Source organism: Callorhinus ursinus, unplaced genomic scaffold, assembly GCF_003265705.2.
Source record: "Callorhinus ursinus isolate GAN/ISIS: 27379988/994484 unplaced genomic scaffold, GSC_fseal_2.0 scaffold12, whole genome shotgun sequence".
In the NCBI taxonomy this organism is placed as follows: Eukaryota; Metazoa; Chordata; class Mammalia; order Carnivora; family Otariidae; genus Callorhinus; species Callorhinus ursinus.
In genome coordinates, this window is record NW_027397074.1 from 17,880,068 (window position 1) to 17,904,293 (window position 24,226).

The following is a 24,226-nucleotide window of genomic DNA, read 5'->3' on the forward strand; positions in this document are numbered from 1 at the left end:
CACTGTGGAGCCTTTCGGGTTTCATAGGGAGAGAGTCTGAGAGTCACTTACACTTCAAATATTGAAAGGTCTATATTAAAATATTTTTATGTGCCCAAGTCATTACATTTATTTTCTTTATATAACAACAACAGAAGAAAAAGAAAAAACCTACAGGTTTTATGCAGCACAGTGAAATGCTGATATTATTGCCATTTTATAGATGAGGAAACTAAAGCCTTAAAGAGGATGAATAATTCCTCAAAATCACAAAACTAGAAAGTAGAAGAACAGGGCTTTGTACCCAGATTATGTAAGTTAGGAAGATCAGTTAAGGTCTCAAATATACTCCATGGTCTGTTCAGGCCTTAGTATTCAATACAGTCAATGTATCAAGAGCAAATCATCTTACCTTTCCCTTCACAAGAATTTGGGTCTGGGTATATCACCAATGAGTAAATTGCCATATTACTGCTCATAAATTTTCTAGCTCTTTTGTTTAGAGCATCTCAAGGCACTTTTAGTAATTGTGAATGATCATATTGTTAACATTTATGCTTGATGCCAGGTTACAAATCAATTTAACACAATTACCTATATCTTCATTGAATTGCTGGAAATTAAATTGTTCATTATTGAATAGTATCTTTCAACTTGGTACTTCCTCAATCAAGCAGTGACTTTCTTCATGCTATGGTATAGTGCACTCTTAATTTCTGAAAGACCAGCAGAAGAAAAGGACATGTTATGCCATCTTAGAAAAATAAACACACACACAAAAAAAAATTAAAAATAAGTAAATAAGAAAGCTGAGGGACACATGAATATACAAAGTAAGCAGTCAAGGAGGTAGTAACTTTTCTTCAAGGCATATAGCAAAGAACTGCTCGTAAGGATGGAATACACTCATATTAAATACATCAAATGCATAGCCTCAGATTCTCTGCATGTCACCCTTCTTCTGGGCTTTCAGCCTGTTCCACCATCACCACCTCGTAGACTAACTCAAAGACCCAGAGTTGTGTGATTCAACTGTCAGCAGCCGGCAGAGCCTGTAATCTCTGTCCCTTCTCACCACTTCTGACTCAGATGAAGTACCCAGCTATAGGACATGGGATTTGCATTTCCTAGCCGCACAACCTAGTGACAAACCCCAAACAGGGCTCTGTCAACTCCCCATAGAGTTTACTTTAACCAGGGAGACATGAGAGATAGGAGAGAACCAGGAGATAAATTCGCTTTGCTACGCTCTACTACAATTTGCTCTACTACAGTGGACCATTTGGGGGTAAGGGGCTTCTGAACATCCTGACAGCAGGCCTCTTGTATGGCTGGAAGACAACCTGTGTCTCTCTGTAAAACAAAGGATAGCTCACTAATGTATTACCTTTATTTGCTTGCCTCCTTCTTCACCTAACTTTTCTTCTTTGTCACTCTACCACCCTGGGATTGGATTACCAACATAGCATTAGCACCTAAGCTTCGCCACAGCTTCTGTTTTCCAAGGACTCTGAAAACAGTCCTGTGTTGAAAGCTCTCAATGCACAATGTAAAAATGTGGGTATATAATGAGCCTTCTAATTAGTAGGAAAGGTAAACACTTCGGTGATCAACAGGGATCATGCTGCTTATTCATAAAGAGCCCAGCACAGTTTTTGTGCTCAATACATAAGTCAACTACACACGTCTATCCACGTCAGCATTTTAGTAGTGTAGCGTGGTGGGAAAAAGGATGTTTACATGAGACTACTTTTCCCATCTTTGAAGAGAAAATACTACAATTAATCACAAGTCCATTCTACACCAACAGTTTTTTCTTATGAGGAAAAATAACAACACCAATCATCCAAGGCACTTACCTAAAATTTAATTACCATTATCAAGTAAAATCTAGGAAGATGGCATCAGAAAGTATTGAACATACCTTAAAATCCACCAGTGCCCAGCAAACCCTGGACCTCATCCAGCTACCTCCTGTTGTCTAGTTACCACCCTTCAAACTTAGAATAATAAGCTGAATCTCAAAACAGAATTATGCAAGTTTATCTGATTTCCTCTGCTTGCCTTTCATGAAAAGTATTAAAATGAAAATGGATTGGTAGAGATTGGTAAGAACAGTCAGGTGAATGCAAAGTACTGCCATCAGTCTCATTGTTTCAGGAAGCAATGGGCATGGCGGCCACAAACAGGCTTCACAAAGAAGAAAAAAATATTTCAGCTGTGGTCACCATGAAAAATGAGATATCAAGGAACAAGACAGCAGCTTTGCACAAGGAAGTGAATGTGCTTTCTTTCTAAAAACCTCTAGGGAAATTGAAAATTGTAAGTAAAGAAATTAAAAGAGGAGATGCTAAGAGAAAACTCTGATTTTTCTCTAACCACCACAAAATTTCACCAGAACAAACTCTTCAAGCCATGGGGATTACAAACCACGAGGATTGCTGGTTATAAGAACCATTTCTTTCTTTATTTCTTTCTTTTTTAAGATTCATTTATTTATTTGAGAGAGACAGAGAGACACGGGGGTGGGGGGGGAGCAGAGGAAGAGGGAGAATCTCAAGCTGACTCCCTGCTGAGCATAAAACACGTTGCGGGGCTCAATCCCATGACCCTGAGATCATGACCTGAGCCGAAATCAAGAGTCAGATGCACAACCAAATGAGCCACCCAGGCACCCAAGAGCCATTTCAATAAGAGGTTTACTATTTTCAAAATTTTTAAAGACAAGAAAATGAAAATATTGCCCCAGTGGATGAACTGTTTATTGAGCTTAAAGTCTTTCACTTTGATAGATTTTGGGCAGTATCAATCAAAGCCAAATGTGGATAAATAAGTCTATTTCTTGAAAAATTAGAAAATATAGTCAATATTTACCCCTGGGATCTGTCTCTAAAAGTTAACAGGCAGAAGCCTTCCTATTAAGAGAGTCAGTATTATTAATACAAAGTTAAGACTAATATATCAATAAATTGCCAAAATTCAAACAAACAAAGTTTAGTAACTATACAATTTCATTAACTTTTGCTGGCATTTGAAAGCTACAATCTCTTTAGTTCTATATTAGACATTCTGTTCTTGACTGGAGAAATTCTTTATCTTTAAAGCTGTTCCTTCAATGTCACTCTATTTTTTTTTTTTAATTTGAGCATAGCTGACACACAATGTTATATTAGTTTCAGGTGTACAACACAGTGATTCAACTTCTCTGTATGTTATGCTGTGCTCACCACAAGTGTAACCACCCTCTGTCACCTAATCAAAAAGACAAGAAATAACACGTGTTGGCAAGGACATGGAGAAAAAGGAACCCTCACACACTGTTCGTGGGAATATAAATTGGTGCAGCCAGGGTAGAAACCAGTATGAAGGTTCCTCAAAAGTTAAAAATATAAATACCATATGATCCAATAATTCCACTACTGGGTATTTACCCAAGAAAATGAAAACACGAATTTGAAAAGATATATGTACCCCAATGTTTACTGCAGTATTCTTTACAATGGCCAAGATATGGAAGCAACCCAAGCGTCCATCAGTAGATGAATGGATAAAGATGTGAGATATATTCATATATATACATATATATGTATATACATGTGTCAGTCACACACCCACACACACATGCATGAACACAATAGAATATTATGCAGCCATAAAGAAGGATGAGATTTTTTTTTCCCCGCACTTGTGACAACACGGATGGATCTAGAAGGTATTATGCTAAGTGAACTAAATCAGACTGAGAAAGATAAACATCATATGATATCACTGATATGGAATCTAAAAAACAAATGAATAAACAAACAAACAAAAAGCAGAATCAGACCAGAATCAGACCTATACAGAGAACAAATCTTCAATGTCACTTTTACTGTGCTTTAGCCAGACTTCCTATCTGTACATTTCTCCTCTCCTAGGATAAATTATTCTTAAGCTGCATCTGTCCCTGCCCTCATCCCACGGTAATACTAGCAATGGCCTATATGCCAGGATCTGTAAAAATTTCCAACCCTCTGGGAGAGATGATCTTTTAAAGAAAGCACCATTCCCAGATCTTTCTCTTGCTTCATCAGAACTGAAATATTTTGTTATCTTTTTCTTGGTGCTCTTGCCTCATTTCCAGTTACAGTGGAGTGTGATAGATGAGGTGAGTTAACGTTTATATAATTCCAGCTAATACACGATCCTTCCTCGAGAAAAGAAGAGTCTAACAATTTAAAACCCAAACATTTTCATCACCATGGAATGCAAGTGGGAGAAAAATTGGGGTGAATTTTTATTCTTTCTAAGTTCTTCTCCAGGTATAAAACATGGAACGTTGCCCAGTTGACTTCCTGCACAGTGCCAGTCCTAGGTTAGAGAAACAATTTAATTAATCACATGGGCAAATAAAACGGAAATTTAAACAGCCAGGTAATGGATTTCTAGGGTCAGACCCTGGACCTCAGGTATCCACATAGTTACAAAAGCAAATGGCCATAGAACTACTGCCTAGCTGCTTTTATTTCCAAGGTTGTTGGGCATAAAGAGATTTCAATGCTTATTTTTTTTTTTAAGATTTTATTTATTTGACAGAGAGAGAGAGAGAGCACCAGCAGGGGGAGCGGCAGGCAGAAGGAGAAGCAGTCTCCTTGCGTAGCAAAGAGCCCAATGTGGGACTTGATCCCAGGACCCTGGGATCATGACCTGAACCGAAGGCAGACGCTTAACAACTGAGCCACTCAGGCATCCCTCAACGCTTATTTTATGCCCCTCAAATTGCCATCACATCACTAGACAGTAAGAACATTCAGGCCAGAAAATGGAGTTGTTTTTTCTAAGTAAAGTTAAGTGGGCAGCAGCTGCAGGATTAATACAGTCCCTTGATTTATTTTTTATTTACAGATGCACATTTTCATTAGCTGGGATTGGAACAGAATGGATTTTTACAACAAAAGCAAAAGCAGCCCCAATTCTGGCTTTTTACACAGATGGGCTTCTCTCTGTCTCCTTGGACAGTTTTGAGTGTATCTCCTTCCAACCCAGCCCAGATGCATCCATTTGTAATGTTCAGCTTGCAGCCTCGAGGCAGAGTACATAATTTCCCTCCCTCATCTGCACAGCAAATCTCAGAGGCAATGTGTTTTCTGTGTAGATGCAAGGAAGTCCCAGAGAGTTGGGCTGGAAATGCAAGCAGACTTTTTCTCCCCTTCCTCCTATGTAAATCAAGGCATTTCATGCTTTGTGATGATTTCTTCAGTTATCTATCTATATGTGCTCCCATGATTTCCAAAATGGCCGTAGGTTGTATTATCTCCTCTTGCCTTAGAGAACAATCAAGTTTGTGTTGCAAGTGCCCCAGTCGGACTGTTCTGTTTGATCACAGTTATTAGACTATCCCTTAATGCTCTGAAATGTTTATGGTTTTGGACTTGGAACTACAATAGTTATAAATAACCACAGATCTCAAAATTCCTTATATGTGGTATATATTCTTACTGACCAGTCTTATTTGTTTTGGTGCCCAAGAAATCTTTGATAATTAAATAAATGCACCATTGATATGGTGGAAAACTTGAAAATCTCTAATCGCACAGCCTGCCTTAGCTTTGGAGTTAGTGCTTCTAAGAAATCCCAAGGAGCTCTGGTTTAGAATTTTACTCAATTTTCTGAGTCGGAGTAGCAACACGGTATCCCATACTGTTAAGAAATTTATAGGATGTGGTGCTGCTGGACTAGCTAGGACAGTAAATAGGCATCAAAAAAATTGGTGGTGGATATCTGGAGTGCTGGATGAGGGTGACAGTACCCAGAGTCTTTGTGACTTAGGATCACAGATCTCAGGAGACATCTGAGCCTCAATCCCAAAGGCATGCGCTCTGCCTTTTTCCTGTTCTCATTCCTGACTCGGCTCTCAGACAGTCCAAAGAAAGTTACAGAACTGGGGTGGCAGAAAAGCCTTGCCCACTCCATACTTTTAACCATATCCCTGTGCCTAAAAACACTAGGGAACTTGGCTGAAAAGTAAGGAACTAACATAGCAGCAAAGAGGCCAGGGCATTTTCCCCAGGGAACCTCACGCTTGCAAGCTCCCCAGCCCAGGACCTCAAACACAAGTTTTCACTCTCCCCTAGCACATGCCTCCCCATATTTACAGATCAGTGGATTACCACGAGGCAGAGACCAATTTGCTTTCAATCTGCAACTATAAAATGCTTGTTTGTTGGATTACATTGCCCAGTTGTTTTCCCAGCAGGCTGGCAAGCAGGGGGGACTTGGGAAAGGAAAACCCAGCAGCCCTCTCTCTGCCAAATGGCGAAAACGAGTTCAAATGAGACTCCCAAGCACTGACGGGGGTCCCCACTCCAGCTAACCTACACGAGCCATACACCTTCTCAACTACAGTGGTGAAAAAGCCAACTCCGTTCTCTACGCAGTGTGTACTACGTAGCTAGAAGCCCCACCCCCTCAAGTCTTAACTATGCTTCTAGGTGAAGATCCGTTCTTCAGGATTTCAGCTAGAGGGTCCTTTCTTTTTTCTTTTTCTTTCTTTCTTTCTTTCTTTCTTTCTTTCTTTCTTTCTTTCTTTCTTTCTTTCTTTCTTTCTTTCCTTCTTTTTCTTCTTCTTCTTCTTCTTTTTTTTTAAGATTTTTATTTATTTGATAGACACAGCGAGAGCAGGAACACAAGCAGGGGCAGAGGGAGAAGGAGAAGCAGGCTTCCCGGGAGCAGGGAGCCTGCTGGGGGCTTTGGGATCATGACCCGAATGGAAGGCAGACGCTTAACGACTGAACCACCCAGGCGCCCCTAGAGGGTCCTTTCTAACAGCTCCCCTGAGTTCTGGGAAACTGAAGTATTGTAATACCACTCTCAGTTTCAATAACGCGAGTGGCTGAGTCACAATTTAAAGGTCCCCTCTGATCAACTCCTGTGGAAATAATCCTCTTTAAACTTCAACTTCATTTTCGATGCAATATTTGTGGCGTGGAATTTATAGGTCAGTGTTGGGTGCTTGGGTTTTTATTTGTCCAGTTTTTTAACTTAGCGCAAGTTCTTCTGAGGTGCACCCCTGCTTAGCTAAAGCAATCATGGAATAGCAACAAATACATAAATAAAACGAGATTTTTATTTTTCCACAGAAATACTGACGCAAGCTTAACTGGAGTGGAGGGAGTCGTAGAGCCGTAATAGTAAAAATAGCAAACGTTAGCAATCTGCTTCATAGCATGAAATAAAATGTATTTTAGTAAAAACATGAACACTGCTCCAACTGTAATTTTTCACACAGCTGTGATAAAAGAACGAAAAAAGTGATAAGGCATAACAATTCCTGAGTAAACACACATATAAAATGAAGTGGAAGTTCAGATCTAAAGTGTTTTGTTTTACTTGCCAGCTCTAAACATGCCGTGGCTGGTGCTTTAATTTTTTTTAACAGCTATCAATTCTGTTCACTTGTACGATTTAATAGATGCTTAGAAGCTTCCAAAAAAAAAAATATGTTGCATGAAGAGATAGTCTCCCTTAGCCTGTGCATTTGACATCTTATCACTTTGTAACATTATACACTTTTGAATAGGTATCCTATCTATTGCCTCTTGATAGGAAAAAAATAGCAAAAGCAGCACCCATGGATCTTTCCTATGGGTGGAAAAAAAAACCCAAACACTTCATTCTCTTGGAAGTTATGTGATTCTATCCCTGGCTCTTGAAAATCTGAGTCATTCCCAAGGTAGTAGAATACTTCTTTAATCATTAGAACAAATGGATGTTTGTCCAACAATGAGAACAATTATTTTCTAAAATAGAAACATATCTTCAAGAACGTTCTTGAGGCAAATAAATGATTTTTGAAACACTTAAACGATAAAATATACTCAGAAAAAAAGATGAATATATATTTTCGTAAGTATTCATCACTGTTTCTGTAGAATAATCTGTGACGTTTGGATCAAGGCTTGGTTAAAGAACATAGATAAATCCTAAACTGATTATTCATTCCTCCCTTAGGGCAGACAGCTACACTCCCACCCATACTAAGTTTGTGAACTATTATTACATCCAGTAGCCATAAAACACATGCAACTTCTGGCTCACACCTTCTAATTGTCCTTACCCTTGACTTGGTACACAATATTTTCTTCCTTTTCTTTTTCTTTCTTTCTTCCTTTCTTTCTTTCTCCTTCCTTCCTTCCTCCCTCCCTCCCTCCCTCCCTCCCTCCCTTCCTTCCTTCCTTCCTTCCTTCCTTCCTTCCTTCCTTCCTTCCTCCCTTCCTCCCTCCCTCCCTTCCTCCTTTCCTTCTTCCAAACATATATCAAGCAACTCCTATGGGCAAGGGAGCCATAGAGACCTAAGACAGCCTGCATTGTTGTAGCAGAGCTACTTGTTCCACAAAGATCTGTGTTCCTATCCCATAGTGTCTAGGGAAATGTCTTCTAGCTAGGGATGTTATATTTCCCAGTTTTTCTTAGCATCTAACTATGTCCAGGTGACTACAGAATGTAAACAGAAGAGATGCAAACCCTTTTGGGCCAATCTAGTTAAAAAACATATGTGTTCTCTCTACTACTCCCTCTTGTCCTTACATGGCATCCTTGGAAGCCACATGCTGAAGATGGCAGTGGCCGGAGATGGAGAGAGTCTCGCTGCTCCATCACCATATATAGAGAAGGCTGACTGTCAGGGACCACACTGAAGTGTCATAAAAGAATAAACTTCAGTTACGTGAAACTGTTCTGATGTTGGGATTTATCTGTTATGATAATTAACACAATTATATATAAGAATCTTGTTTACAGGATCTTACCTCTAATAAGGGACATAACTGCCTTAAATCTTTTTGGATACAAAATCAGATATGTTTATATGAGATAATAAGAGTGTAAGGCAAGCAATCAAAAATTATAGTTTAGAATATCATCAACACAGTAAAACTAAGAGATCTGGGTTTCAAAGGAGGACAGGATCACTTACATCTGGAGTTACTGGAAGAGGCCGCACAGAGAAAGATCCCTTTTAACTTGATTTCAAAGGATGGGTAGCTGTGTGACAATTGATTTCAAAGGATGGGTAGCAGTGTGACAAGTAAGCAAGGAGGTTGAAAGGCATTTCAGGCAGAGGGAATTGTATGAGCAAGCAGGAAGGAAATAAAGCGCAATGATTCGGAAATAGTGAGTTGTCTGCATAAAGGATTATAGCTTGCACAAAAGTAACCATGAGATGGTTATGGAAGGTTACAGAACCTCCCACCTAGGTATGGCTCAGCACTTACTGATAACTTGACATACGAGTCATAAAGCCAAAAATCCAGGAGCTACAACATCTCTCTCACCATTGTAGATAATGAAAGAGCAATACAGGGATGTCAAAGATCTGAGAGCTCACAGAACAGAGAGGGACAAAGCACATTTCCAGCAGGCTCCAGGGTAAACAAAAAGAAATAATTCCTCTAGAAATTGGCATTTCTCAAAAAGCATGCTGAAAGAGACAGAAATCTTCCAGTCCCAAAAATGCACGGATCTGTGCAGTTGTCAGCAAGAACAGGTCAAATAAGGCTACATCAATGAATTACAGAGCCTTCTGCAACTTTATGAATGAGATCCAAACCTCTGATCTTAATATTCAAAGATCTCATAAATAAGCATTCTTTCAGAGACCAACATAGTTCCCAAAAGGTGGCCAGGAAAGCTAAATGATGACAGAAGGGAACAATGTGGCCGAGGAGTTCCCCAGCCTTAGTTAGAACCCCCCATCCAATAATTATTCTTAAATATTACTTTATGCTTGAGTTGGTAATTTAGAAAACTATGAATGATTTTTATTCCATAGAATAAATGCACGCATTTCTAAAATGATTCTGTTGGGAATTCTTTAACTGACAAACAATGGATTATTCATAAATGATGTTTATCTAGAAAACATATCAGCATGACATTTTAATTTATATGTAGAATTGCCCATTTACAGGCAAATGTCCATTGGTAAATAATTTGATTTCTCTGCAAAAGGCCAGATAGGTCATGCCTACAGGAAGAAAAATAGTCTCCATTCTTCAAGTTCCATCTCTGGCAAAGGTGCAGAAGAGACCTCCTGTTATAGCCTGAATATTTGTGTGCCGCCCCGAAATTCTTATGTTGAAACCCCCATGTGATGGTGTTAGGGGATGGGGCCTTTGGGAGGTAATTATGATTAGATGGGGTGATGAGGAAGAAACCCCCAAGAATGGGAGACCCTTAGCAGAGTGAGAAGAGAGCTAGCTTCTAATCTCTGCTGTCCACCATGTGATGATAACAATGTGCAGTTGGCAGTCTACAGCCTGGAAGAGAGCACTTGCCAGAACTCAACCATGCTGGCTCCCTGATCTCCGGCTTCCGTTCCCAAAAACGGTGAGAAATACATTTCTGTTGTTTACAAGCCACCCAGTCTTGGGTGTTTTGTTACAGCAGCAACTGTAGACTAAGACACATACAAATATAAACTAGTTCCTCCTGCCTCCTTTTTGGAAGTTTGAATCATATCAGAGTCTGATTCTATAAAGAGAAAACTGTTTCCTTGCTTTGTTTGCCTGTTTAAAGATATGCATAGTTGTCACACTTCTTTGCAAACATCAAGTGTCCTGGTGTTCCACGTTGTTTGTTCAGCTTCTCTTGGGCTAGGTTAAAGAAACCAGAGGCTCATTTCCAAGAGTACCGTGTGAAAAAAACTGAAGAGAAGATGTGGAGTGAGCAAAGGAAGCAGGCTTAACAGTTTCCTACAACAGTTTAGCAGTAGCTTTGTGTGCCTGGGACTAACCGTGCCAACCTCGATTCTTCCTGCCAAATGCCTCCTTTCCCAGCGTCCCCACTTCTTTTGTTATTGTCTTGCTTCTCCCCACCCTGTGCTACAATAACTCACAAGAAGGAAGTTGGGGATAAATGTATTTATGCTTTAAAAAGAAATTTTCATTTAAATTGATGCAAACGTCAAGGGAAGACAAAAATATCCCCTTCCTACACAGATCAGTACTTCTTTCTCCTCTTGACATACTCTCCCCCCCCCCCAAAAAATCTAAAATATGTAAGGGTAGAGATTCTTTTGGATACAAAGAAAGGAGATATAATCTAAGCATGAAAAAGAAAAATAATTCTCTGGAGCCTTAATTCTTTTTTTGGAACCTTAATTCTTTCTAAAATGGAAAACAAACAAGCACAATGCATTTTCTTAAGAATATTTTCCATTAAAAAACAATAATAACCCAAGGACCTAAATCTGAACAGAATTTTCTCTCTGATAATCTCTCACTCCATATGCTTCCCTGGGTCTTCTCTACTTTTTGAACCACCTTCCTCCAGGTCATCCTCCATAGAGTCATAAGGACAGGCTACCTAAAAATGCAACCTTCACTGAACCACTCCCTGGTTAAATTAGTTCAATAGCTACCCAATGCCAGCTTTAGAAAATCATACAACTCACTGTATGATCTCTTTCCTTTTCAATGCACCAACCTCATACTCTCTCTCTTCTACCTCCTCACACTCCAGCAGTAATGACTTACTTTGATTCATATTCACCTACCATAGTGTTCATGCACCCCCCCATTATTTTGTTTATTCTGTTTGCTTAGAGTGGAATGGGGCTTTCTTCCTTTGTTTGCTTGGTGAGCTCCTTCCCATCTTCCAAACCCTTTGTATCAGTCAGAGTTCACTGTAGGAAACAGAAGCCACTCTGGATAAGTCAGCCAGGAAGGCACATAATGCAAGGAATGAAGTACCAAGTTGAATGAAGTACAAGTTCAATGAAGTTGAAAGGACTAGAGGAACACAAGTCAGGGGCCACCAATAAGCTTTCAGGTCACAAGATGGCAGGCATAATCCAGAACTTGGAAGCTGCTGCTGACAGTCAGGGGTCAGAAAGTTACAAGAAGCACTGCCAATGTCAGAGTTGTCCCCGCAGCCAAGGCTGATGACTTAGACAGTGAAACGAGGAGTCTGTCACTGTAAGAAAAAGGATGTTTGCAGGATCCTTATACATCAGCTGCCATCATTGCTGAAGGAAAAATGACCCTATCTTCCCTGTTTTGTAAATTTTGCACTGGAGCATCTCATTATAGTTTTCAGTCTTCAAACTCCTATAAAGGTTTAGGGTCTTTGAAGAGGAGGAAATAGGTACTACGTGTCGACAGATCATATCAGGCATCAAATCTTCTGTTAAGCCCTTTTCTGGACCTTCTACCCCCGAAGAGTCTCAGTTAATCATTCCCTCCACTGTATCACCTCTGCTCTTGGCCAAGAATAGTCTTCTATTATTTTAATAGTCCCACCAGAGTGTAATATTTTGAGGACACATACATAGATCATATATTATAAACCCCCGATTATTTTATTCATCTTTTTAAAATCCCGGTACTTGGCATAGTCTCTGACATGTAATATGCCAGGCACATTTTATTTTGCCAGATGTTATTATTAAGTAGCCCTTTCATGGACAAAAATAGTAACTTCGATAAGAAAAATTTTCAGTTTCAATCTCCTCTTTCAGCAGATTCAGAGAATATCAAGTTGGGAAATAGTGACATTCAACTCTATTGAGATTTCAATCAATTCTCCTTTTCTTAGAAGACTAATATCTTTGGATATTATTCAATTAAAATGCGAATTTGAGGATTCCTTGGTTCTGGTAGATATTCCACCCATTGTACTCTCTAGTGATCAATTTGCTCTTCCCAGTAGAGAATAGAAAACCAAGCATTTTTAGTGCACTTATTTAAATTATAGTTCATTTATGCATTGTGTTAAATAACCCGTGGGCATGCTTATAAGCCATACAAGTAAAAACAGAGCAAGCAATTTTAATTTATGCTCTAATATAAACTGTGTATCAAAGCAATGTTCAAATAAGATTCAGAATATATTTTTATGCTCCACTCACAATAATTTCTTATTAGAACACGGTGAGTAAAGAAGAACGTATCAGTCTAGCTTCTCACATCTATGGAGTGGGGCAGATCTACTCTCACAATGTGGTGTAGGTACAGTCCTGTGATTCTAAATCACCAAGTCATAAACTTGAGGGGAAAAAAAAAAAGCCTGGAGAAACACAGTCTTCCTCTGGACTCCATACAAATACCCACATGTACCCTGGAGACTTGTTTAGAGGGAAAACTAAGATACAATAAAATCTGCAATGCTTTTTAAAATACAAAGCTAAAACGTTTTATGTAAAATTATGCCACACACTAAGAGAACGGTATATGGCTAAAGATGAATGTACCTTTCGGGTTCACTTAAATTCAGTTATAAGAATCAAAAGTAAAATCAGACTACTCTAGAGAAAAATTAAGAGCAGGAACCACAGTTATCAGTACAGAAATTAATTGCAGGGGATATAACCTTTATCATTAGCTCTCAGGTACTTCTAAGTGTTTCTCTTGACCTTTACAAATGAAGGGACTGAGGTACCTAGGACATATGCTGAGACTATCAAAGAAGCAGAATTCATCAGTGTTGTGGACTAAATGTTTACGTCCTCCCAGAATTCATATGTTGAAACCCTAACCCCCAGAGTAGCTGTGTTTGGAGATGGTAACTTTAAGGAAATAAGTAAGGTTAAATGAGGTCATGGGGTAGCGGGGTGGGAGTAGGGAAAAGCTGATTTGTGTCCTTATAAGGAAAGACACCAGAGAGCTAAGTCTTTTTTCTCTCATGTCACAGAGAGGAGACCACATGAGGACCTGGGAGAAGGCAGCCCATCTGCAAGCCAGGAAGAGAGCCCTCATTAGAAACAACTTATGGTGGCACTGTGATCCTAGACTTCTTGCTTCCAGAACTGTGAGAAAATCCATTTCTGTTGTTTCAACCACCCAGTCTGTGGTATTCTGTTATGGCGACCCAAGCAGACTAATACCATCAGCAAGCCAACCAATCAAGATTCTTCCCCACTCCTGCTCTCACCCACACACACATCATGACTTCACCAAAAAACTGATGGCCTAGCAAGCAGCATATGGAAAAAGGGTGGGAAGTACAGTTCTTGGGCATTGCCATTAAGGAAAATGCCATATGCACACTTCAGATTCCTCATACTTAAGGCTAGTCCTGATACAGATATTTATATAAAGTTAATGTTACACTGATTTCACACCCATAACAATGTTGCAATAAGAGCTTCACAGTGTGATTTAGCCACTTAGGGACACCCTGGGCCATACATCTTTGTTGGTAGAGCACAGAATCCCAACAATAGAAATGGGATCCTAGGGTCCTCATTCTCTCCCATGAGAACACAAATTCCACTGTATATTACTGTGGTGATGATTTACTGTACATAATGTGCTAAAAATGGTTCTAAGTCTTGGCATTGAAATTGATAATAAGAAGTAATCTCTTTCAAATCATTTAATTATAAACTAAATGTAAGAGGTAGAAACAGTCTCACCATTAATCAAATTAATACTTGGAAGACTTTAGACCCACTATTTCCCAGAAAAAGAATAATTTGGGGGCAACTAGTAAAGAGTATATCCCAATTAAATTGGTTTCCTCACCCTATCTATTTTCTGCCAAATTTCTGTCTACTAATAAACACTACTCTCAGATCTAAGCTATGACCCAAAGTCAAAAACTCAAGATTCACAAATACCTTTAAATGATCATAAGTATTGTGTTGGTCATAAAGCTCTTATGGCCCAGCTCCAAATCTATGATTCTATACACTGGTGATCCTAAGCCCAAGTTGCTAAAAACTAACTCTGTCCTTTGTCATCTTGCTCCCTGTCGGGTGCAGCCAGTAGTGGACTCTGGGAGGAGACTGGGAGGCAGGAGAAGGGAGAGGGGATTATTCCTTTCTCTTCCTGTCTCTGTTGTCCAGCACTGGCCCTTTAGCCCAACAGCCGCCATTGGCATTCCTAGAACCAGCTTCATTATATGCTTCATAGGAAACCCACAGTAGCCAGGTTATGACTTCTCTTCAGTTGTCTGAGTCCCAGTTTAGTGTCTGTACTCATAGATTCTGAAAACCCTACCTTCTTCCTTTCGTGCTCCCAGCCCTAGGAATGTAGCTACTTCCTACATCTGTTATCAATGGACTTTCCCATTTTACTCTTTCAACTTTCTTCAACCAGTTCCCTAGATTGAATTCCCTTGATTGAAATACACAGTGTGGTTTCTGGTTTCCTGACTGGAGAGTCACCAATACATATACAGAAAATGATATTTTTTAAAGATTTTATTTATTTATTTGAGAGAGAGCACAAGTGGGGAGAGGGGCAGAGGGAGAGGAAGAGAGACAAGCAGACTCCATGCTGAGTGGGGAGCCCAATGCAGGGCCAATCTCAGGACCCCAAGATCATGACCTGAGCTGAAGTCAGACACTTAACAGACTGAGCCACCCAGGTGCCCCCGGAAAATGATTTTTAAATTTCAGGAAGGAGCACTCATGTAAAATCTATTTCACATTCCAACTAGATTACCCACAATCAAAAGCTACCTTAAATACGAGTTGATTATGTACATAAAAGACTACTTTCCTTTAGATCCCTTTTGCCTATATGATACAAGTAAGCATAGGTTTGGGGTTTGGGTACACGGAAATGGAATTATACCATATATTTTGTTTTGCACACGAAGCAGTTAACTGCAGAGATGATGTCTGAAAAGTTAGAGTCAAAGTAAAGGAAATCTTTACTTTTGACATTGGCTAGGTTTTCATACTGAGCATTTTACTTTTGCAATTAATTTTTTTAAAACTTTGCACAGTTGAAGCAGACAATTCTCTGTTTTCTTACAGGTTTGTTGATAGGATCACTGGCACTGTCATGTTAATTGCCTGTGGCATAAGGTAGGCAACTAATAGTCGGCAGACATTAACTTACCAATACTGGCATCAAGTTTCTGCCCTTTCAGTTCATGACAATAATTAACCATTATGGTTCAAGCATGCAGCCCTCTGGTCCAGGTCTTCTTTGTCTTGAATGCTCATACTTTCATAAGCATAACATACACAAGCTTATGCTTTGACCCACATAGTGCAGAACACAGGGGTCATCTTTACAGAACACAGGTCATGTAAACACAAGTGGTTTCAAATGAAAATAACAGAGATCTTATTTGTGTATCTCAGACATGGTGAAAAAGGAAGACAGTCCTAGTGACATCATTTTTTATCGTCATTTTCCTCTTCCACTTCCGCTCTCCTGAAATAGTTGTGCTCCCAACCCACTCCCACCCTCAACACAAACAAAACAGAACTTCTTCTAGCAGTTGCTCTCTAGTTTTTCCCTTTGCTTCTAAATTCTCCATCACAAAATCTCCAATACTAGCCTGTCCAACATAACCCACTTTGGAAAGCCTAGAAGGGGAGGAGGTAGAGCACATCAGGCCGGAAGGCATTTTAAGTGAGCATGAAGGAGAAAGTCGAGGAACTTACACCACGTCACTTACATGCTTCCAGGCTCCTTAACCCTCTGTAGACCACATGCTGCTAAAGCTCTCTGCCTCTGTAGACTGAGGGCTTCAAATATATCTGGGCTTTATGATCATGATAGCCTTTCTAGAATGTTATTCTAGCACTAATGAAAGAGAATGGAGATGGTGAACTTATTTTTGTGAAGAAAGCAACATCTGGTTAGACTAGTAGCTTCCATTTATGCAGCATACCTCTGTGTAGCACTGTACCATCTTCCAGGTATTGAGTCCCTAAAGGTATTATTGTTTACTCACCTCACACTCAGCTTCCTGTGAGTCACATAAACCCAAATACATACAGACTTAAGGATCAGGAGACAGAATTATAATTCATATTCTGTCAATAAATTCATGATAATTCATGGGAAACATAATATTTATGCTCAGTTTCACTCGGTTTCACTAAAAAAAAAAAATTCCTCTTCCACCTTTCACTAAATCACATATGTGAAGTATCTAGAATATATTCAATACAAGGAATATGGTGCACATATATTAAGTAGTCATTTGTTTCTTGCATAAAATGTAAGGGAAAGTATATGAAACTTAGAGTATGGTAGAAATAGTAAAATTCATAGTTGTTGAGGAGAAATAAGCAACATCATTCCCAAGAGAAATGAACATGTCAAATAAGCAGGGAAGAAGGGACAAAAATTATTACAGGGCGCCTGGGTGGCTCAGTTGGTTAAGCGACTGCCTTCGGCTCAGGTCATGATCCTGGAGTCCCAGGATCAAGTCCCACATCGGGCTCCCTGCTGAGCAGGGAGTCCGCTTCTCCCTCTGACCCTCTTCCCTCTCGTGCTCTCTATCTCTCATTCTCTCTCTCTCAAATAAATAAATAAAAACTTAAAAAAAAATTATTACAGCAAGAAAAGGAGAGAAATTGCTGAAACTAAAATGTCCTAGCAAAGGCAGCTAGGAATAATAAGGAGAAAAAGCGTCTAACATTAATGACTTAATCTGCCCATCCTACCTAGCATCACCAGAACAGGAGGTTTAATAACGTTTTTGGCACTTACCATTGACCTTATTTCGCAGTACCAATGGAAAGCCCTTATTCCCAAAAAGGTAAAAAATAGTCATTTGTATGTAAATCCAAGCCATTATGGTCTATTACATCATCCCCAAATTCTGATACTCAATCTCCCCTCTTAAGAAAGAAAAACAGGGGTGCCTGGGTGGCTCAGTCGGTGAAGCATCTGCCTTCAGTTCAGGTCATGATCCCAGGGTCCTGGGATCGAGCCCCACGTTGGGCTCCCTGCTCGGCCGGAAGCCTGCTTCTCCCTTTCGCACTCCCCCTGCTTGTGTTCCCTCTCTCACTGTGTCTCTCTGTCAAATAAATAAAAAAAATCTTCAAAAAAAAAAAAAAAAGAAAGAAAGAAAGAGAAACAAAACGCAGCACATCTCCTTTTGATCATTGCATACACTGGGCCATTGTTTTTTTCTTCTCCTTTTTTTTTTTTGCTTTGTTTTAATGTGGAAGTCCCTCACCAAAATTTAATTATAGGACATTGTCCAGCTATATTCTAGTTCTCTCTGAAGAGATGTATAGCCAACCCATAATAAAGCTCGTTCAAGGCCTAGCAATCACTACAAATGCTATGGCATCATTTGGAAGGTCGCCCCAACCCTTATCACTGTTCACAGACAGCGATAAAGTACAAAAATACTGCCATCTGAGTAATAGTTAGTTACCTCATCACTCTTTCCTGCAGAATGTTGTCCTTCGACAGTGTCAGTCCCAGATCAATTGGTTAGAATACAGCCCCAGTTATAAGCCCCCTTTTGCCTTCTGCTTCACTTGGCTTCTGCTTCAATTACAACTCTTCTGTTTGTTTCTTTTTCAGCCTCGACTCACAGGAAAAGAACTGTAAAGGTCAGTTGGAAACCTCAACTTATGCACAACTACTTGGAATCATTTCTTTGATATTGACGTGGTGCCGCTGAAAATGACAGTGAAAAATACTACTCACTTGAGGGGAAAAAAAGAAATACTCTCAAGACCTATGTTCAAGTACAATAGAAAGGTTGAATGACTGAAAATATTTTTGTAGATAACCTGAGGGATAGTGGAAGAATACTAATAAATTGGGCCTTAGAAAAGTGCTAGCCTAATAACCTCAGCACTCTCTCACTGTGCACAAGCATGAAACTCTCTTATTTCTAAAAAGGAAAATGAACGCACTGAGAGGTTATTAATAATAGAGCCAGGAATAGGCAAAAATGGAAATTTAACAAACTAAAGGTAAATCCAGGTCTTCAAATCCATCCCAGGCAATAACCACAAATTGGTTAAGAAGATATCACAAAAGTTCTAGACCCATGTCAGTGGGACATTAAAAAAAGGATATCCCATGGCCTAATTGCCACTTTCTCAAAATCCCTTGCTTGCTCCTACTACAACCTATTGCCACAACTTGCCATCAGTGTTATCTCCTGGGACTGAGGGCAGCTAAAATGAATACAGGCACTTCCTGAAAACCGATACCTGCGAAGAACACCATTTCTCTAGGGCTTTTATTCATTCTGTATGATGCCAAACAAGAAACAGCAATACTGAGCCCAAGACACTCTAACTGGGATGGGGAAACACTGCAATTGACCATAATACTATGGCCGGCAGAGTTTTGAAATCTGAATTTTGTTCCTTCCTATTTTTTTTTCTCCTTTCTCTTCCCCAACTCAAAGAGAAAGTGGACTTTGTGCTTCTTTGCCTCGGGGAAGATGTGTAGCACAGATTCTTTAAAGAAAGTAGGATCAACAGAGCCAAGAGAAACTTGAAGGAAGAGGGAGAACTTTGTCTGAAACAAACAAACAAACACGGTCCTCCATGCAGGGGGAGAAAAAGAAGTCTGTGGATGTCTTCAGAGATGGAAAATGTGTTTACATGTGGTAGAACCTCAGAGAGACAGGCCAGTTGGTAAAAGCTGTGAGGTAAGGTGCCGTACCCAAAACCATCATGCCCCAGGGACGCAACTGACACAGTGGAGAAGTGAGTGGAAAGGCAGGAAGGACCGGGCGGATGGGCATAACAGGTCCTCCATCGCACACAAGGGGAGAAGCTAATAGGGTCACAGTTATCCTTTCCAATGCCTTTATGACCCATTAGGCGCAGCCTACAAACACATAATCTCTCAGTCAATCCAAATCAGCCAGCTTTCTTCCTACGTTGGCACGGATCATTATTTCTTCCACTGGGCCCCAGGTTAAGTACCTGGCTTGTGGTAAGGAGGGCTGTTGTACAAACTGCCCCTCAGAAGCACACTCAGCTCATCCAGATGCTCACACATGGGAGCTGACACTGAATGACAGAGCAGCAGAGACCCAGCTGTCACTGTGGAGTCACTCCCAGTGTCGCCTCCTTGAGGTCCCTATAGCCTTGGGAGATTCCCTGAATGGTCTTTCTCACTTTTCCCTGGCAACAGAGAGTTAAATTTCACTGAACTACATGAAAGAATGCAACTAGATTAAAAGATGAATACAATAAACAAGCACCTCTGTGAGGACAAAGTTTGGTCCAATAACCTATGTTATTATGTGGTTATCATACGGTATGCAGAATCATGGGGTAGGTTTTGGGGCAGAAAGTAGGGTTGAGAATTTGGAAGTGATTACTTCTCAGAGGTAGAGTATGTTTTGTTAAGAAAGGAATAAGCTTTTGAGTCCAGTTGACTTTAGGTAAAATGATAGATCTCAGTTTGTGCACTCTGTGTGATCTTAGGCAAATTACTGAATCTCTTTGCTCCTCACTTACCTTACCAATGAAAAGGAAATAATGTGAGGAAATAACGTGAGGGAGGGGGTAGATAGGTAATAAATTCGAACATATATACAAACTCGGTGCCAGAGCCTAGTCCCTAAAATGTAGTGACTGTGGATTTTTTTTCCCCACACTACTGTCCCCTTTGCCCCTATTCTTATTCTACCCTTGCCATTCTTTTTTTAATTGAAATTTATAGAATCTCATTTTAATTTTCAACTGCTTGCTATAATGCTTGCAATGGCTTAAGCTCCATGTAAAATTTATAAAATCTTAGTATACTCGCAAATCTTTTTATATCAAAAATTTTAAATCATTATCTTCAAAAACTCAGTTTTAGCTGTTAGCTATAAAGCAAATAAAAGAGGGACCGAAGAAAGCAATTCAATAAAAATTGGATTTACTTTTAAAAAAGGAAGGTTTTAATCTCCCTTAATTGGCCCTTTGATATAGATAATTTTCAAGAGTGGGACATTTTATAGACTAAAAGATCATGTTAAAGTCTTTCCTTAGAGTAATCAAGATTTGGTGATCCTTTAGAACAAGAATCATTAAAAATAGCAAAGAGAAAGGAGTTATTAGATGTGGAAGATCAAGGTCTCCAATATATTAAAATAAGCAATGCAGGCCTGCAAATTCCAGCAAGCTGAAGATAACATTTTCACGGCACATTTCTTTAAAAGAAGATAAAGAGTACTGAATCAATATATCATTGAAGAGATTATTATTTTGTACAAGCTGAAGGTTGGTTCAGGTCATTCCCACTAAAGCAAACAGAACTTGTTAATTTAATCCAACAGACTTGGCAGTGAAACCAAACAGGAATTTAATCAGCAGGAGAAGCTGGTGAGCATCTCTGGAAATTGAATGATCACTGTGCAAACAGTAAATATCATTATGGAACAGCAAGGAAATAAAAAGGGTGCTCCTTTCATGATTTTCACTGGGTTCATCAAACATAATAAATGATACCAAATAAACCATTTCTAGGACTGCAACAACGACTTAAAGTTACTTGTGCTGGGAAGTTAAATTTTATCAAGTTTCCCAGTTTCTCATCTTTCTTAAATACTTTTCTTAAAAACTGCAAGGTTATAAAAATGAAGGATTCAGTGTCTTATAGTCCAAGTAAAGACAGCAGCTGACTTTTCAGTTTCTCATCTCAAACACAGAATGCTAAATTTCTGATGCCAACTTAAAGGCTTTTTGGTACGACACTAACAGAGGTAAGACTAAGGTGTATAAACCAACATTAGGTATTTACTTGGACAGTAACTGCTTTAATCATCTTAAAAATTAAGAGCATTTTTAAACCATGTATACTGTTGCAAAGGATAAATAAAACTTACTTATCCCCCTCAACCTCTGCCTCTCACCACTTCAATGAAAATACCATCAAAGCATTTTCAGAATCTTTCCCACTTCCTGTTACCACACAGTTTTCAACTTCATTTTGCCCTCCTTTCTTTTTAACTCATCTCAGCCTCATAAAACTCTTTTGTTTGCAAGTTCTCCTTATCTCCAATCTAGTCTCCTTGAAACCCCTATTTTAAAAACATAACCTTTTGTTCACGCTGAGCAGGGCATGTCAGTGTACAGTATACCCAAACCAAAAAGATTTTCTCAACGGTGTTTTTTTCCTCCAGCTTTGAAAACGTGGTATTATCATTAAACCAGTAAATTAATTACCCCATGGAACCTCAATAAACAAATGTCAGTTTGTGTTTTCTAAGAGTGACCAACAAAAATAAATCATATAATAAGTGGCAAAAAAAAACCCTCCTTATTTCAAAGGCTCATGGAAACTGTTTTTGATGTTCCATTATTCAAGGTAAATGGTAAAAGGAAGTGGAGGCGGGGATGGGTGAAATACATAATTAAAGAGAAATAGGGATTAAAGAATACATTTCTCATGATGAGCACTGAGCAATGTATAGAATTGTTGAATCACTATACTATATACCTGAAACTAATATAACACTGTATATTAACTACACTGGAATTAAAATAAAAAATTTAATTTAAAAAAAAACACAGTAAATGGTAAGCTTATCCTGAAACTGTAGAAGAAGCTTGTTTAGTTTCATGGAAAACTAGACCAAGAGATGAAGAGAAAAGGAAGAACTGTATTTTGTAAGGCTATTAATAAGAAAGAAAATAAAGGGGAAAACAAGGAGTTACTATTTTACAGGTATGTACTCTGAGAAGAGACAGAAAATCATAGCTTCTGGAGAAAAGAGAGATACTTTTTCATAAATTTTCTGTGTTGAAAAATGGACAGTAAGATACATATTGTTTCTAGCCCCATTTTTATTCTGTCTAGAATCACATATCTCCATTATTTCATCTTGCACAGGAACAGAATATTCCATTTTCATAGTTATACCATCTTCTATCCACAGTAATCAAAAAGTGTGGATATTCTGTAGAATTTTAGTTAATTTAAGAGTCTAAATACCCCTTTATGTGTTTATGGTAGATTGTTTACCAAAAAAAGCCGCAAAAATGCTCCCCATCCCCGTATGCACATCATCCCTTTGCAATGTGACTTTATAGCTTCTTCCATCCAGAGGTAGAAAATATTTCACCACATTTTGAATCTGTGCTGTCCTTGTCAGTTGCTGGGACCAAAAGAATGTGGTAGAAATGATGGCTGTGACTTCCAAGTCTAGGTCTCAAGAAACCTTTCTGCACCTGCTCTCACCCTGTTGGAGTGTTGCATTGAAATTGTCATGGGGAAAAAACACAGACTACAAGGGCATAAAAGACTGTTTGACCAAATTGTCCTAGCTGAAGCCCCTTCAGATCAACCAGCCAACGACCAATCATCAGATCCCACGTATGTGAGTGAGGCCATCTCAGATTATCCTGCCCCAGTCAAGCTGCCAGTCAACTGAAGCCACATGAGTGACTCCAGATGAGACAAGAAAAAGAGCCATGCCATTGTATCCAGCCCAAATTGCTTGCCCACAGAATCATAAGCACATAAATGCTTACTGTGTTATTCCCCTACATTTTGGAGTGGTTTGTTTTGCAACAATAGATAACTGATACATATTGGTACTGGAAGGGGAGTACCACAACAAAACCTAGAACATTTAGCATTGGCTTTGGGACCAGGGGGTACACAATCTAAAAAAGTGATGAGGAAATTGTTAATGGAGCCCTGAAAGTGACGAGGAAAATACTGTTCCAGGCTGGAAAGAGAGTGACCCTTGTTATATAGCGGCAAACATGATAAACCATAGAGGCAATTATAATATCCTACTATTGTGTGATAAAAAACACAAGAACATGAAAGTCAGCAAATGTGTCTAATAAACTTATTGATCCATCTAAAAAGATCTCTGGTCAGTGTGTGAAAGTCATAATGTTGGGTCTTTCTAACTGCACATGATAAGTCAATGGAGAAAAAGAAAGAATGAAAGGAGGAACTAACTGTTTGTAAGAATTTAAAGGAAGTTGCTAAGTGGGAAAATAAATGTTTTTCTTATCCCCAGTATCTCCAGCTAGCAAAAGATTCCCAAATTAAGAAATAACCTCAAGCAAAGATCAAATCAAATTATCTAAGGTTGAATCTAATAGCTCTCTCAGAGAGACAAAGAACTTCTAAGAACATTAAGGGGACTGTCCCAAACCATGCTGACACACAAAAATAGAGATCTGTTTGAGAAAAAAATTATGATATGGTTTTTGGGCCATGTGGTAAGCCCTGATAAGATTCATAGGAAATGTACAAAGTTTTTCAGACAGCTGTAGTACCAAAAGCACCTTTAGTTTATAGTAAAAGGAACTGTGTAATTCAAAATGAAAAAAGACTTATGGACCTCAGACTTCCTGTGGACAAGAATCAGTCTGGGAAAATAATTCGGCTACAAACACAGGCCATTTCTTATAAAAAAGGGAAGATCAGGGCACCCGGGGGGCTGTCGGTTAAGCATCTGCCTTCAGCTCGGGTCATGATCTCAGGGTCCTGGGATCGAGCCCCACATCGTTGGGCTCCCTGCTCAGCGGGGAGTCTGCCTCTCCTCCCACTGGTGCTCTCTCTCTCTCTCTCTCTCTCTCTCT